This window comes from Cebidichthys violaceus, unplaced genomic scaffold (genome assembly GCF_023349555.1).
Source record: "Cebidichthys violaceus isolate CVI_PGR_0920_01 unplaced genomic scaffold, fCebVio1.0.p SCAF_47, whole genome shotgun sequence".
Classification (NCBI taxonomy): Eukaryota; Metazoa; Chordata; class Actinopteri; order Perciformes; family Stichaeidae; genus Cebidichthys; species Cebidichthys violaceus.
Window position 1 is genome coordinate 2,155,816 of NW_027176672.1, and position 16,597 is coordinate 2,172,412.

Genomic DNA, 16,597 nt, shown 5'->3' on the forward strand with positions numbered 1-16,597 from the left:
GGCCATTCCTCACCTGTCCTTCTGACTCCTCACTGCTCCTCTCCTTTTCCTCCTCTCCTTTCCTTTCGCGTTCGTCTCCTCTTCTCTCTTTGCCTATCCTCCCCTCTACTTTCATCCTCTCCTCTCCTCTCCTCACTCCTCTCCTTTCCTGTTCTTTTGGAATGCAGAAAGGACAAACTGCTCGCTCCGTCGCACCGAACAACCGTCTTTCCTCGTTGCATCTCAGCATTCGTCCAATCCAAGTTGCACTTCTTGTATAAGAGCTGAAAATAGAAGCAACTGTTTTACAGTAGGCCCCTGACAAGCATCTTGTTATCTCGCCTGTATGTGTCATTTTACAATAAGTCCCTGCCTGGGCTGCGCTCGCTGAATGGATCCTCTGACACAAATTTGCATGTTAAGCTGAACGTTCCTCACCAGGGACGATTAATCAGCACACAGCAATTAATGAGTCCGCGTCCCCCGGTGATTAATTATGTCTCATGTGTCCGATGTGAGGAGGTCCCAGAAACAGCTGTTTGTAAATGTCAGTGTTTGTACGGAAGTCCGTGTTTTTTTTTTTTTCATTCAACTTACGAAGAATTCTAGACTTCTCGGAGACGTTGAACGTTACAATTGGAGTTCAAATCACATGGACGTCCGTCGATGAAGATGCGGCTCGTTCGTTTCCGCCGCTCGCAGTTCACAATCCTGCGCGGCAAAGAAACTATCTGACACGGGCGAGAAACGAAACGGCCTCGACGAGGAAGCTGCCTCACACGACTCAAGAGAGGCGTTTGCTGCGTGAAAGAAGAAGCGACACGGAAAAGGCGCCAAGGATGCTGCAGAAATAATGCAGGCTGATTTTCAAAGCTCAGGGATATTTTTGTTTCGCCACTACAAAGAGAATTTCTATAACCTTTGCTTGAATTTTCTGGGGCACTTCTTGGTGATTGTGTCTGTGGGTGGTTTGTGTGCATATATATAAAAATACTTTTTTTTTTTTTTTTTTTTTTTGGACAGAGACAGAGCTCACAGGGTTTCATTGTAATATCCGCTGCCCTTGAATCACAAGTTTGGCTTTAATTACTTCCCTGTAAATATAAGAAAACACGGTGTTCAAAACAGATCTGTGCCTTTTTTTTGGAAAGCCGCCTTCCCCCCTCTGGCAGGTCCAAAGCAAATGCGTGAATTCACATCCATATTCCAGGGAACTGCAGGATGGCAGAGCAACATATTGACTTTGGCGTGCTGACGGCCGAGCATGTGCAGGGAACATTGTGGTAACAAGCAATGCGGACAAGATGGAAGGGAAAAATCTGACTTTATTGGGAATTGCTAAGTTCTTGCTGCATTGTGCAGAGAAAGAAAAAAAAAAAAAAAAAGATCAATTCCTGTCTCAGAAGTGCCTGCAGCAAGATTCCCTCTCATTAACGCCAAGCTAAATTGATTGTGTCCTCATTAGTTTCATATTTCTTACTCGCCGACCGGCGGAGAGTTTTTCCTGACGCTTCTGAAATGTTCACGCGTAGCTTCGCTGCGATCTCTCCAGTTTGCCAGCTTGATAGGGAGTCAGAGAGCCGATCTGAGCCCTCTGAAGATTAACACCGTGGGATGGCTGCCTTCTGGCTTCTGCCTCCGATTACATTCACTCAAACCGAGACCTGACCCCGGGTCTGCCCATGTGTGTGTGTGTGTGTGTGTGTGTGTGTGTCACAGCGCCATATGGATGCAACATCTCGTGTTATCCCGACCAGTTGCCGTCACTGCTCCCCCCCCCCCTCGCCGCACCAGAAGGATTGTTTTCACCTTTTTGACATGCATGGCATCCGCTTTGTTCCATACGCAGACACCAGCATCGGGGTCAGTAGAGATAGTTAACGCGTGTAGATTTGTAAACGTGGCTCTGGTTGCATACGCGACATAATAAGTCTGTTTGCTAAAGTACATGCTTGTTATTCGTTCCGCAAGACACTTTGAGCTGAAAGCTGCTCAAAGTGTTTCTCACTTTTTTCTGCCCTCACCAAATCAGGTTCTAACATTAAAAACACAATTTATCGATACCATGTTCATGTTCTTTCTAAATCCAGTATCTTTTATTCACTGTAAATACTGTTACCGGCCGATACACACATGTGAATCGTTTTTCACGACAAGCACACATGGCTGAACGGTATAAAATCACCAAAGTCAACCCGCATCAACCCCTTTTGTTCAATAATAAGAGAGTTTTTCTTCGGTGATTGCCCTCAGCGTTTCCTGTGGCTGCTTCACAATCAAAGCCACTCTGTGCTTTTTTTTTTTTTTTTCGCCAGCTGAATGTTTCAAACTTTGCTGGACTACTGTATGCGCCGCCGTCGCTTTCCTGTGGATCCCTCGTGCTTCGGTGGGCTGATCTGATTCCTGCAGGGCGAACGCTGCTACTACCAAAATAGCAAAAATCTATTCAGAGAGATAATTACTGATATGGAAACACATTGAGTGACCTTTGCAAAAATTGGTAAAATTGGAAACTACAATTCTTGCTTGCAGTTGCACTGCTGTTGCGCTATGGGTAAGGTCAGGGGAAGACAGCGGTCAGAGTAGAGACGTGTGGTTGAGGGTAAACAGTTCAATCAAAACATAAATTGCATCCCCTGCTTTATGGTCTGTTTGACTCTAAATGGAGCATAATGTACTAAATGAACATCATGCTGTATTGAAGAAGACTGTAAACTAGAGATTGAGACCATAAACTCATGTTTACAATGTTTACTGAGGGAATAAATCAAGAGAGAAGTAGAGTCATTTTAGACTAGACTTCTATACAACCAGAGGAGTCGCCCCCTGATGGACATTAGAGAGAATGCAGGTTTTAAGCACTTTCGCTTTGGCTTCAGAACCGGAGGTTGCTGCCTGATTGGTACTGGACGTTTTGTCACTGGATGCAAGTTGTGAGTTGTTGAATCATCCAACATTGACATAGTTCCGGCCGAGGGATACAGGGCTGTTTAAAATAGATATAAAAGAAAACTATTCTGTAAATTATAGCCCCAAAAATTTAAACAACTTATCAAACCAAACACAGAGAGCAGAGTCTCTGTAATAATTAGCGTGACGGTGAATGTTAAACTTCAGGTAACAGTTCTTCCCCCTGAACTGGACATATGGCAACCCAAACATAACATCTGGACTGTGGAAGTTCCTCACGCCTTTGTGATTTGGACTTTTCATCCCACATTAACCAGGAGAGATTGTCAGAGTGTACAAAAAAAAAAAAGAATCTAGGTCTTCATGTGCTAAGAAATGTTCCCCTCTCATTAGCAGGCTTTTAATTTTAAAGAATCTCCTCTTTCTCAAGGAGGACAATGACCTTTAATATGTTAATGTGACTGTGGCAGCAGTAACCCGGCAGTCAGTGCTCCCATTAAATGATTTACCCACCTCCCAAAAAAAACACACACACACACACACACACACACACACAAAAAAGTGCAGTTCCTGGAGGGTACACACAACGTGTAGCAAGCATTAAACTCCACAACTGACTGAAAACCTTCAATCACTTCGATTAGCATTCGCCGTCTACGTTAACTGGTGATGATTCCAGGTCTTGCACATATGAACGTGAAGTCGCTGCCATAGCTTAAGAGAGCTTGGATGTAATGACTTTCAGTTGTAGCGTGGCATTAAGTGACAAACCGTCGACGTTCATCCTCTCGAAAAATCCTCGAAATTACGTCAGAACCTACTTATTTGTTTCGCCGGAAAAATGTAGCGTTAACGTTAGAACCACGTGAGTGTCATTTCTCAGAGACGGGGTTGTTTGTTGTGATCGCCGCGTACGAGCCGCCATAATGTCAATCCACGTCTCCGGTCTGTCTTTTTTTTTTTTTTTTTTTTTAGATGGTTTCTAAATGTTTTGCCGTTTTCCTTCTTCAGTAACTCGCAGCCAATGTTTGGTCAGGAGAGACTCTCAAAGCGCGCCCGCACAGCAGCCCCTTCACTGTCAGGGCCGCAACCAGTCAAGAACAACATTCAACCTTGTGACATTACACACTCACGCACACACACACACACACACACACACACACACACACACACACACACACACACACACACACACTTTGACTGTAGGTGGAAGGAGTGATCGTGCGCTGTGTCATCCTCAGCGGTGAGGCAATTTGAAGCCTGTCTCCCTTTTCACAGATAGATGCAACACGTCCCCGAGGACTGCTAAGCACAAACACTCTCATGATCGCTCACTCTCACTATAACCTTGAAGCTAAATAGAACAGTTTGCCACATGACATAAGGTGTGCGGCTATTTTATTTTATTTTGTTATTAAAGTTTTGGCCCTCGGTGCATCTGTTCTACGAGCCTTGGTGCTGTTATTGTAATAGCGTCGCCTCATAGAACAGTTCACCTTTACATACGGACGGCTGTATTTCATCAGTTGTACATTCCTGTAGGGTTTTTCAATTTGCAAAAAAACATTGCGTTTCATTCTTCGTTAATCCCCGAGGCATAAATCCTCCCAAACTACGTTGACGCTCCATCCGCTGCTCTCCGTTTTTTTTTTTTTTTATCTTAGCGATTAGCACTGCAAGAGATTTGCATGACAATGCGGTCCCATCTTCGCAAAAAAAAAACCTCGTCAAACTTAAAACGGCATCGGCACACGTGACGTCGGCCCGCGTTTGTGCTCTCGACATACATTACTCACGGCGCATTCATTCGTTGCCCAAAGTGGAGCTCGTTGCGTCTAAGTAGCACTCAAAGTCACGGATCTCCAGCACCAGACATTCATTACGCCGTGACTGTCTCCTTGTGTGTTGTACATATGACGCAATGTTTAACAAACACAATCTATTAATGAACCTCCGTGTCTAATAGATTGATTTGTTGCCTGTTCTTTAACGTGGGGGGAGGGGAGGGGGGGGGGCGGGACATCGGCGCTGTGTGTTTTTCGCTGTATTTAGAGAGAAGATGTGTGATGTAATAGAGAAACTTGTGTTGCTCTGCCACTGCGGCAGGATTAGCAACACAGGCGAAGAATTGACTTCTGCAATTCCTCTGCTGTCTTGTGTGTGTGTGTGTGTGTGTGTGTGTGTGTGTGTGTGTGTGTGTGTGTGCGTGCGTGTGTACCTAAACCTCTCAGCTGCCACAGCGGGCTGTCTCTATTGCTTAGAGTTTCCTCAACATGACTTGACCTCCGGTCTCGCTGTCACCCCGCGCGGAGCGTCAGTCGGTGAGCAGGTCACCCTGAGCTGTAAATTCCTCTCGCGCTAACTGCGCGACAGCAGGAACGGCCTCCGTCCTCGGCCCTGCCGACGGCGTACGTCCTTGTTTGTGTTTCTACAGGCTGCGCGCCGTTATTGTAAACACCGCTGTTGCATAATTCACGGCCCGGAGGGAGGCAGCTGTTCCTGAAGACTGGCAGGTAATGGGGCGGCGAGATGCTCCCGAGCCTCGCGGGAGACCGGAGGGCGAATCCGGGATGACTCGGAGATGTAATGCGGTTCCAGCCCTTCCCAAAGGGACCCTGTCTGGAAACGTGAATGGAGGTCCTTGATAAAAAAGAGCCGCCTCAGACTTCCTCTTGAACTGCGATACATCTCTGTTACACCAACAGTCGAGCATCGGCGGCTGACTAATGACAGAAATGGTACGCTCCGATTCGCCACCTGCACGGAGAGCATCTGTCCGTCATCCCGAGGCAATCTAACACGTTATTAATCTGTTTGTTGGCGGTGATGAATCTCATCTGGAGAATTTGCAAGGGCTCCCAAAGGTCACCGTTTGCACTCTTGCTTCCTCTCGTCTCCTCGTCTCTCCATCTAATCCCTTCTACTTTAATTTGTTTAGCACACAGAAGCACACGCGTCGAGTAAATACCGTCGCGTTCTGCTGTTACATTTATTCTCCGCCGCGCAAAGCTGAGAAAAGTCGGCCTTGTTTTGACTCGTTGGATTTGAGTGACAGGTTTTTTGGGTTGTTGGCTCACAACAAATAGAGAGAAAGGGGAAAAAAAAAAACACAATGCATTATCAAAATAGAAATAGTTTTCTATAGATAGATACTACAAGTTGATGCTCCTTAACAATATTTATTGAGCACAGCTTCAGCGTTCCGACATAACATCTTTGTGGTTAAACAGACGAGATCCTTATATTGAGTTAATTTGCCTCAAAAATCAATTAGAGACTGTCCTCACAAGAAGAGCGGCAGTCTTTCAAAAGAGAAAGGACAAACAATGGGTATTGTTTAATTTGGAGGACTTGGTGCTTCAGGGACGGCCAAACTTTTTTCGATTGTGTGTCATGTGCAGAATAAAACAAGGAGTCACAGGGAAAAAAAAGAAAACGGTGATTCTAGAGCAGAAAACCCCAGGAGCCATCAAAAATAAACGCTACCAAACAGTTTGACATGAACGAACTAAATGGCTTAAGGGCCCACTTGAAAGATCGCGACGCAAAATGTAATGTAAAATCTACAAGTTCAATATTTAGATGAAACAAACACAACAAATGGTGAAATATCGGTTTCTGTGTCAAGAAGTTAAGACAGAGATAATGTCGCTAAATTCAGTCAACATCTAGTGTTTGAACTAGGATGTGCAAATGTACATACGACGCAATTGGTTATATGCTCAAGACGTATTGCAGTTCATATTTAAAAAGTCATCGCGGGGCATTTACTGCGACACGTATGCCCGACCCTACTCCACTGTATTTGACTTCTCATATTGATAATACTGAATCAAAGGTGGCGTTCGAGTCTTGCTGTCGTGCTGCTGTGGATTCACATGCTGTGTAAACATTTTATTTTTATATATATATATATATATATATAAATAAAGATGTGTTTCTTTGTCTCCATCAAAGGTTGCTCATTCGCCCTCAAGGAGAGAAAAAAAAAACCAATGTCAGCGGCGGATTCATTCCAGTAATTTGTAATCGAGCATTAGACCTCAGCCTGCAGCATATTCTCGGACCGACTTTACGAAACGCTCGGTTGTTGCTCCTGCGGTAACAAGATCGATGGGTGGCCGTCGTCGGGGGGCAGTGTTGTTGTGAAACGGTGTGCAATAGATTTGTCAAAATGCTTCAAAGGTTGAGAGGATTGAGATGGAAAGAGAAGTGAGCGAATCACTTTCTTTTTTTTCCCCTTCTTTTCCTGAACGACGGAGAGAGAGAGGGAGAGGAGGGTTTTCCACGAGGCAGTATGCTCTCTGGTAGCTGTGTGATTGTTTCTGCCTGATCCTCCTGCATACGCCTTGGTCACTGCGCCGCGTAGAGTCTCATTAGTATGGGTGTCAGGGCCTCTCCTTCAGCTGAACCTGCCATGGCACTACAGTAGTAGAGCTGCTCGCCTAGCCTGCCGCATTGTCCCCGGATGGCCGATGTGAGGCTGCCAGCTCGCTCTCTCCTCCCAAGGATGACTGAAATGTGGGCGAGCGTCAGAAGCTAAATGTCATGATTCAAGCAAAGGAGAATGTGTGTGTGTGTGTGTGTGTGTGTGTGTTGTTGTTGTTGTTGTTGTTGTTGTTGTTGTTGCAGAGCAGCAAAGCATGCTTTATACGGACGTAAAAGGAACAGGGAAGATGAAAGAGGCCTTTATCGTTGTCAATGCATGCGAGCGGGAGAAGACTCTTGTTTTACTCCACCGTGTGTTATGAATACGCTGCGTATGACGGTTGGAGGCTGTGGTTTGGAGTATTGAGCGCACACCTTTCACCCGAGGAGCTGATCGTAACGTCCAGGGTTCGATTCCGGGCCGAGATCCGTTTTTTCGTCTCGCGCCGCTCTCTTTCCTCACGCCCTTGTTTCTTGTCTCTCTTTAGACTTTGTAATTATCTTTTAATAAAAACAGAAAAACAGCTGACCTGTGCTTTCGAAGAAGCCGGTCTCTCCAGTGTGTACTTTTCCTACTCTATGACCTTAGTTGGAAGAAGCTTCAGCTCGTCTCAGTTCAACCAGGAGAGACTGCGTTTAGAGTCGACGAACACATGTATTTTATGGTGCACAATAAAGTAAGAAAGGTGGAGAGTTTTTGGCGATTAGACCCCATCAGGGTGTCCGAGACCACTTGATTGACACATTTCAAATCCTTATTATTTCTTACATCACTAGAATGTCTTTTAAAAGCTTACTAATGCCCAGCAACAGGTTACGCAGATTGAGCCTGTCTGTTTGTGGACCTAAATAGACCCCCTTTGGACCAAATCTGATTTAGTGCCTTTTGTGAGAACCTGGATTAAAGCAGGACACTGTCTCTCCTCTCCTTTGATACTCGGGTGAGAGTGCTCTCTGTTGATTCTGTTTGTGGGTTGTTGTGCGAGTGGCCTCGTTGTGAACAACATCAGCCTGAGTGACGTGTGTTCAAAGTGTGTACAGCCTAGTTGTCTTGGCCTAGAATTCATGAAATCTTTGTATATTACGTATTGAGTCTGTGTAGGTCTTCAGCACGGTACTGGAGAACTAGTTGTGGGCGGGGTTTATCGGGGGTTTATCGGGGGAAGGCGGGACCCCACAGATTGCCTCCGGGTACGTCGCACACTGGGGATGGTGATGCCACGGTTAGTGCAGAAGAGAGTTGACTGAAGATCTGGATGATGAGATGAGGAGCGGTGGTCCTGGTGAGCCCAGTGGAAAGGGACCGTGGACACCGGATGTGATGAAGACTGGAGGTGGAAAAGGGAGGAGGAGGGTCGCCAGCCGTTCACTCTGTAATTACAACATGACAGCAGAGAGAACAGATGTTATCCAGTTGACATCAACGATATGATTGTCTTGTGGAGATGGTGATGAAGAGTCAGCTGCTGGAGCAGAAGCTGGAGAGCGAGAGGTTTCTGAATGATGGAAGGCTTAAAAAGAGAGTCTTCCTCACTGCTGCTAAGCGTCACGTGTACGAAACTGACAGCCGATCGCGGTCGTTTGTTTGTTCACCCTGACAGTTTTATTTTTTTTGCCTTTCTCAGATGAAATCCCAGGTGGTTATGTACAGTACAGTCCAAGGACAGAACTGACAATGAGAAGCAAAGTGACGTCATTGAAGAAGATCCAGTACCCGTCTCGGAAACAAAAACGTATGTGTTTGTGAGACAGGCGGCGCTTTTGGGGAACGGAAAAAAAGGCAACGTAAGAAGAGTGTGAAAAGGAGACATCTGGAGTACACACTGAGGAAAAAAAGAAAGACAGCCAAGAAAACCTGGAGTCGGCTAATCTCAGTTCATTGCAAGGGAGCGAACCACATCCTGGACTGGGAAGGGACCACCGGTGGATTATGGAAGCCATAGAAATCCAGCCGCGCGGGACATTAAAGCGAGACAAAGGGGCCGTCCACCCCGGTCAACCCTTGGGATACTGTCTCTGAAAAAAGTGCCAGGAAACACTGGAAGTCCCCGTCTTAACGCCGCGAAGACAAACGATGGACTGGTGGCTCACGTTGAACACAAGCGGTGAAGCCAGAGCTCGATTCAGACTTAAATGAGGACTTGAGGACTTGAGGCCCGACTTGGACTTGACACCTTGAGTATTTAATTAATAGGCCTAAAGAACTTATATATGTAAAAACACTATTAATGAAATATCTACAGTGGCACAGACTTCACTTGAACTTTGCCATAAAGAATTAGAGACTTGACTTGCAAAGAAAACAGCTCAAAAGCACAACGATCTTCGTCTCATTTCAGCAAAACTACTTAGTGAGCAGCTCCGTCGTGATCTACTGTCAAACAGATGGACAAACAGGCAGCTGGCCTTTCATCAAGAACCCTCATTTTGGACCTCAAACTCAAGCCTGACGGGCTTTCAAGCCCCTTGTTCAAAGCGTTCAAATAAAGCGAGGTTGATACTGGCGATGGACGGGAGGAAGGGATGATTGTATAAGCACGGAAAAGAGCTGAGTGGAGAGATGTTCATACGTTCTCTCTCTCTCTCTCTCTCTCTCTCTCTCTCTCTCTCTCTGTGCACTCAGAGCCATTGTCCTTTGTCCCTCCTCGAGGCCAGAGGATAAACTCTCCTCTCACTCCCCTGCTGCTATGTCATCACTCCTGGCCTTCATTCAATCACTGTGACAATAAGATAATAAAATAAAATGCACTGCCTTTTCCAAAGTCACCCGATTACGCAATATTCTGTTTTTAGCCGTTCACGCCATCGGCTCGTTGATTCACGTATCGTAGCGCTTCAAAAAAACCCAAAAACCACGCTGCACAGGAAAACCACGGACAAGACGTATTATTAGAACTCTCACTTCATTGAAGGTTCATTGATGTAATATCGCATGAAGTGTTTGGCTGCGATTTGCACCGAGGGCCCCCCCCCCCCCGAGGCCCCCCCCCCTGCTGCTGCGTGGTTTGCCGCGTTCCCACCAGATCTAACTTTTTTTTTTTTTTTAAGATATCACATTTCAGTCGTCATGGTTTCTCAGACCCTCCTCTCCTCCCACCCGCTCCATGTGGACGCACGCACGCACGCACGCACGCACGCACGCCGCGGGAGTGAGAGTTTGACTCCGAGACACCGACGCCCGCCCCTGTTCGGTTCCTGGCGCTCACAATGAGACGCGTCGGACGTCTTGTCTCGGTGTCTTTGATAATGCATTGGGTCCTTTCAGATAAGAGGCCCATACATCAAGCGCGACACATCTGTCGCGCAGCAGTCTCACCTCATCGCTTACATTCTCTCACGCTGTACGATCGTTCTCGTCTATGGCACTCCCACGCATTCCTGTTTACCTACTTTTATTTTTGTACTCTCTGCTGGCAGTTTCTTAAATGCTCCCCCTCTTCATTTATTATAATTTTTTTTTTCTTCTCCTCTCAAGGGTTTCTCCTTGTCTCTGCCCTTGTTGCTGTCTGTTTCTTCTTTTTTTAATGTTCTTGCCATCCTGGCACCGAATCCGTCGCACTGAGACTCTTCATTTCAGTTTGACTCAGACTCTCCTCTCCTCCTTGTCGCGTCTGAATTTACAATAATGTGCGAATGCTCCTGGTAGCGGCAGCCTGGACGAGATGGAAAATGGAAACTCCCGATGTAAAATGTATTTAAAAATGAGGGAGGCCTGGTTTTCTGAATTAGCAGTGTTGGCGACTCCTGAGAGTAAACAGGGCGGGACAGGCTCATTTGTCACCAGCCGAAGCCTTAAAGGCAGAGTGGACTCGGGACCAACAGGTGTATACCGTGGAGGAGAATGTCAGCCGAAGTAATGGAGGTGGCGGAATGGCGATGAAGGTCGTGATTCATTTCTGTTGATTTATTTCAACGTCGCATGTTTGGTTTTAAATGATGCTGTCGTTCCTGGCGCTGATGAAGATGAACGCGGTGGTGAAATGCACCTATCAATCTCCTTCTCTAGCGTTAGCTAAACCTTTTTTCCCCCAAAGAGCGACCACAGCATATAAGCATGCCTTGTCAAGCTTTTGGATTTCTTTCACACGTTTACGTTGCAGTAGTTTGCCGACTTTGGATTTTAAAAGCCCCGTTTACGAATAGCACATCCACTGTGTGGAAGCTGAGGCTAACGTTAGCAGGCCTTGCGTCAACGTTAGCTGACATACAGCCTTACGTTACGTTTGCTTGGTTGGTGCTCATCCTAGAAATGCTGAAAGTGAAAACGTACTCTTCCAAGAACAAAACCAGATATGTCAGAATAACATAGCCGTCTAATCTTTTCTTACCATACATATAATAGGACTTTATTTCTTCCCATGTCTTATACACGGACCATGCCAGAGATGGTGTTTTCAACTAGCTTAGCTAACGTTAGCTGTAGCTGATAGAACCTGCCATTGACAGTTGTCATCCAGTCTTGGTCTAGAAATGAAAAGCCTGCTGTAGTCGACCTCAAAGTTGGGCGTTGACGCCTTGTTTTTTTGTGCTTGTTAGTATTTAAGTGTTCTTATTATACTGCTTGTAGTTGGGGGGTGTGGAGGCCGCGCTTTAAAGAAAATTGCACAAAGAGATCGATTCCCCAAAACTCATCAGTGTCGGTTCTGGCCGGGTTTTGATTCATGGGCCACCTCCTCTATTGATTGAGCCCGCTTTGTTCCGAGATCAAGGCCCCCCCCCCCCCCCCCGGCTCAACGTGTGGTCAGGATTTGCATTCAGCGTTTCGTTATCAAAGACTATTCAGCACCCTGGCACCCATAAATGCTGATCCCTGGTTCTGAGTGATGTATCCTTGAACAAAGAAACTGTAACTTCTGCATTATGTATGTGCTTGGGGTTCGGCATGCTAATAGTGAACATTACTATTTTTCCCCATGACGTATGGCTGCTCTCAGCTTACAGAGACCGTCGGTGATGCAACACACTTTTATTTGATTCCCAATTAATACGAGTTTTAAATGAAAGTATCTAGAAGCATCTTTATAACGTCTCAGAAGTCTGTTTGATTCAATTTGACAGTCTCAAATCTGTTTTAAGTTGTTCCTCCCCACACACATTATACGTACAATATAGATGTGATCTGTGACACGAGCACAATTAACAATAATCTAGTGATGTGCTTGACAACAACATTCAGAATAACCCAGTTGATGGTCCGTATATATCATCAGCTCCAGTACTGAATAGTTAATCTGAACACATACAGCCTCATTTATATTTGATTTTCTTTCAGCGCTTGTTTCCAGACGTTATTCCTCTACGGAACAGAAGACATGCAATAGAAGACATTAATTAATAATCAAACAGAAGCACATTCAGCCATTGGAAGCTAAACATTAGCCTGTTCTCTATTCTGTACAAGGGGGGGGGGGGCTGTAAACATGGCTGCAGCCCAAGTGTGGAATAACTGCAGTAACAATAGCTGTCAGATTATCAGTTTAAGCCAATGCCACTTTGAGATTTCAGCACACAGCTATATCCTTTTCTTTGATTATCGGTATTAGAGCAATAAAAACGGCTTCTCATTTTTCTTCGGTTTGTAATCCTCTCAATATCAAATCTCATGTTAAGCCTATGAAAGGCCGACGGTGGCCCCGTGTGGTCTAAATGTCAGACGACAATGCCAAATCCTACAAAAAAAAAACAACAAACGGATAAACTAATTGAATTCCTCTACAATGCTTCTTTTTTTTTTTTTTTTTTTTTAAGCCTGTCCTTAAAACTAAGGGGCCTTCATTCACCTTACAGCACATCCATGTTATTAACACGTGTACGACATGTAGTGGAATATGTGAACACTCTCAATGAGGTAGTTCCACTTTATTCCAATGCAGTTTCCCTTGAAACAACTGAATTTGCTTTGAAAACCAGTAACGTGATTTTACAGCAATCTGAGATTTTTTTTCCCCCATAATATTTCTTGAAATCAGTAGATTACAGCCAGTCGATCATTTGACGAGAGCACACCAATTACAAGGCCTGTGACGAACGCTTCCCTCCGGTGTTTGTAGTCCTGGCTGTAATGTCCAGATGATTTGTATTGATTAGGACATCGGTCACCGTCCGGTCGGTGTTTACTGTTCCTTCATGAAGATATAACTCAGCAGCAGCAGACGGCAGTCCAGTAAGAGCAGCGACGACACGCATCTCTCGTGACGTATGTGAGCGCCGCGGGTGGAGCTGATTGTAGTTTTTGACAGTAGCTCGTGGCGTGAAAGGCTTGGTGATAAGCTGCGTAACCCAAATGCTCCTCCTCCTGTGTGTGTGTGTGTGTGTGTGTGTGTGTGTGTGTGTGTGTGTGTGTGTGTGTGTGTGTGTGTTTTGGTGCAGCTGGCCTGACAGCAGCATGATGGCTGTGTGTGTGTGTGTGTGTGTGATGGAGTGTTCACAGCAGGCCTGACCGGAGTAATGAGAAGTGCATGGCTGCAGCTGATACTCCAGGGACCCGGCTCACCTGAAATTGATAAGCACTCATGCAACCCACGCAGCCTCAACCTCGCCCTAATACAATAAACTTAAAACGTTTTAGAGGACGCTCGTATCACTTCATTTATCAAGCTTTTTTTTTTTTTTTTTTTTTTTGACCTCCTTGTCCACTGTGAGGAGGATTTATGTGTGACGCTATCAAGGCTTTAATGGCGTAAGCCCCGCTTCACTTTGTCAGGGATATTGACCGATGTTTCATAAATGTTGCCGTGGAAAATTGAACAGTTTTAAGAGGATTGCGCCCCAAGGAGATGAGTTCTTCCTCTATTTGTCACGTCCGTTGCTGTGTGGAAGCTCGCGTTGTAGTTTCGGACGCGGCGGTTCGGACCTCGGGCTGTCCACTCGGGCTTGATCTCACTGTCGGATCAATAAGGTGTTTTGGATTTGTCTCCTGGGTGTTGTCCTCTAGAAGCCCCCTTTGGTACAAGGACGGATGGTGAGAGTGGTTAGTGCGACAGAGTGACCCAGCGGTGGGTGAGAGTCCGGCCAGTAATTGTTGCTTCACAGTGGCTTGATGGAGCCGGTGTGACCGAAAACAGTCGGTTAGCGCCGAGGGTTGCTTCAGGTCCCGGCGAAAACCATCAAATTCTCCCTCGCGCTCATCAAATACCGACACTTGGTTGGTGGCCCTCGGCTTCAAACCAGGATTTTCTAGGTACCTCAGTCGCCACTCGTTGCATGCATCGCGTCTTTTCAAAATAAACTTCACAGGAAGTTGGACTTAGGCAACAAAACCACTTAGTTAGCTTTAGGAAAAGACGTTAGCTTGACTCACGTGACTACCGAGTCACGTGACTAGCGACTCACCTGACCCACGAGTGTTCAGTTTCACACGGGACACGGAACAGCAGTTTCCTTTGACCCGCACACACATCTCCAGCCACCCGCCCTGTCTGGACTATCCCGCTCTTTATGCCACGCAGTCACTCTGACCGTCTAGTAATGACGCGTTGGCGAAAACATAGAATATGATTCAGGATAAATGGTGAAACAGATTAGAGGCGGAGACAGCAGAAGCTGGAGAAATATTTTTTTGATAGATTTACTGCTCTTCTTGCTCCCACACTGCTTTTGTTTATACATCCGTGGCCTTTCCCCTGTTATGTCCACGAGCATGGATGCCCCCCCACCCCCTCCCCCCCTCCCTCGTTGCTGATTTGCTGGAACAGTGTTGTCTGGCTTGGTTTAAGCCACTTTATTTGTTTTCCATTTGCAGAGTCAGTGCTGTGTAAGAACACCGGATTTCTTTTTTTTTTCAGCGATCACGAAGAACGGACCGCGAGGAGATATTCACAAAATGAGTGGAAAGGTGTATCGGATTAGAGTAGCCGACTGCACCTTTGATGCGTTCGAAGGCGTGTCAGACGCTAAGGTCTACGTTCACCTTACCGGGCTTAATGCTCACGTTGATGTGTGCGGTGAGCCGTATCTGACATCAGAGCGAATGTCTCTCTGCCCTGAAACACCTCGCCATGCAGCCAATCACATCACATCACATTGGTGAATGATGTACATGGTATAGGAGTTCTGAGTGTGGCTAAAAGCCCTTGACATTCACACATTGCAATGCATTGAAATCACATTTTGTTTTAATTTGATCTAATTGGGTACTACTGCCAAGTGGGCAGATTTTGCCAGTAAGATGGTCTTGGGCTGCGGACTGAACGTGACAACACGGCCAACATTACAAATAGCCGTTTTCATGGTAGTGGAGCTTGGCAGAGCAGTGAGAGACATCCATATCATTTCCTCATCCAAATATATGAGGTGCAGCTGCAAGAGCAGCACTCTGTGGTACATTTGAGGGTGTGCTCTCGTTTGGGTTGCACAAATTCCGTCTCACCTGCAGACGACAGCGGCCCGTCTTTCCGTCCGTCTTTCCGTCCGTCTGTCCATGTACCGATGCACGACGCAGTGTGGCTGTCTCAACCAATGATGTCGTTCAACGTTAATGTGCAAAGCGGATGGCTTTCATATCAGGTGCTGCAGCCCCCCCCCAGGGGGCCTCAATGCCTTGCTTGAAGTGTCATTTTGTCGCGAGGCAGAGACCACTTTGTTCAGGCCCACCTGGATATGACAACACTTTACACAACTGCTTCGATGTGATTCATTTAATGTACATTTTTAGAGAATCTGCTGCATTGCTACTCAATTTTATTTACATAGCCAAAACATCACAGATTTGCCTCAAGGAGCTTTACAATACTTACAGCATTCAACATCCTGTGTCCGCCGTGGTAGCAACCTGTCAATCACAAAGTAGCCACGCCCTAAAGTATACCCTGTTGTATTGTCTGTTTTACTGTGAATTGGACCATAATGTACTAAATGAACATCATGCTGTATTGAAGAAGACTGTAAACTAGAGATTGAGACCATAAACTCATGTTTACAATGTTTACTGAGGGAATAAATCAAGAGAGAAGTAGAGTCATTTTAGACTAGACTTCTATACAACCAGAGGAGTCGCCCCCCGATGGCCATTAGAAAGAATGCAGCTTTAAGACACTTCTGCATTGGCTTCACTTTTCAGAACCGGAGGTTGCCGCCTGGTTAACGTCAGATGTTCTGTTGACCCACCCATCCACCCCCCCGACGTCCTCCCTCTGCGGACTCGTGCTAAAAGGCCGTCTCTTTTTCTCTCTCTCAAGAACAAAAAAAAAAAACACACACACACACACACACACACACACACACACACACACACACACACACACACACACACACACAGCGTCAAAATGACAAATGTCTACAC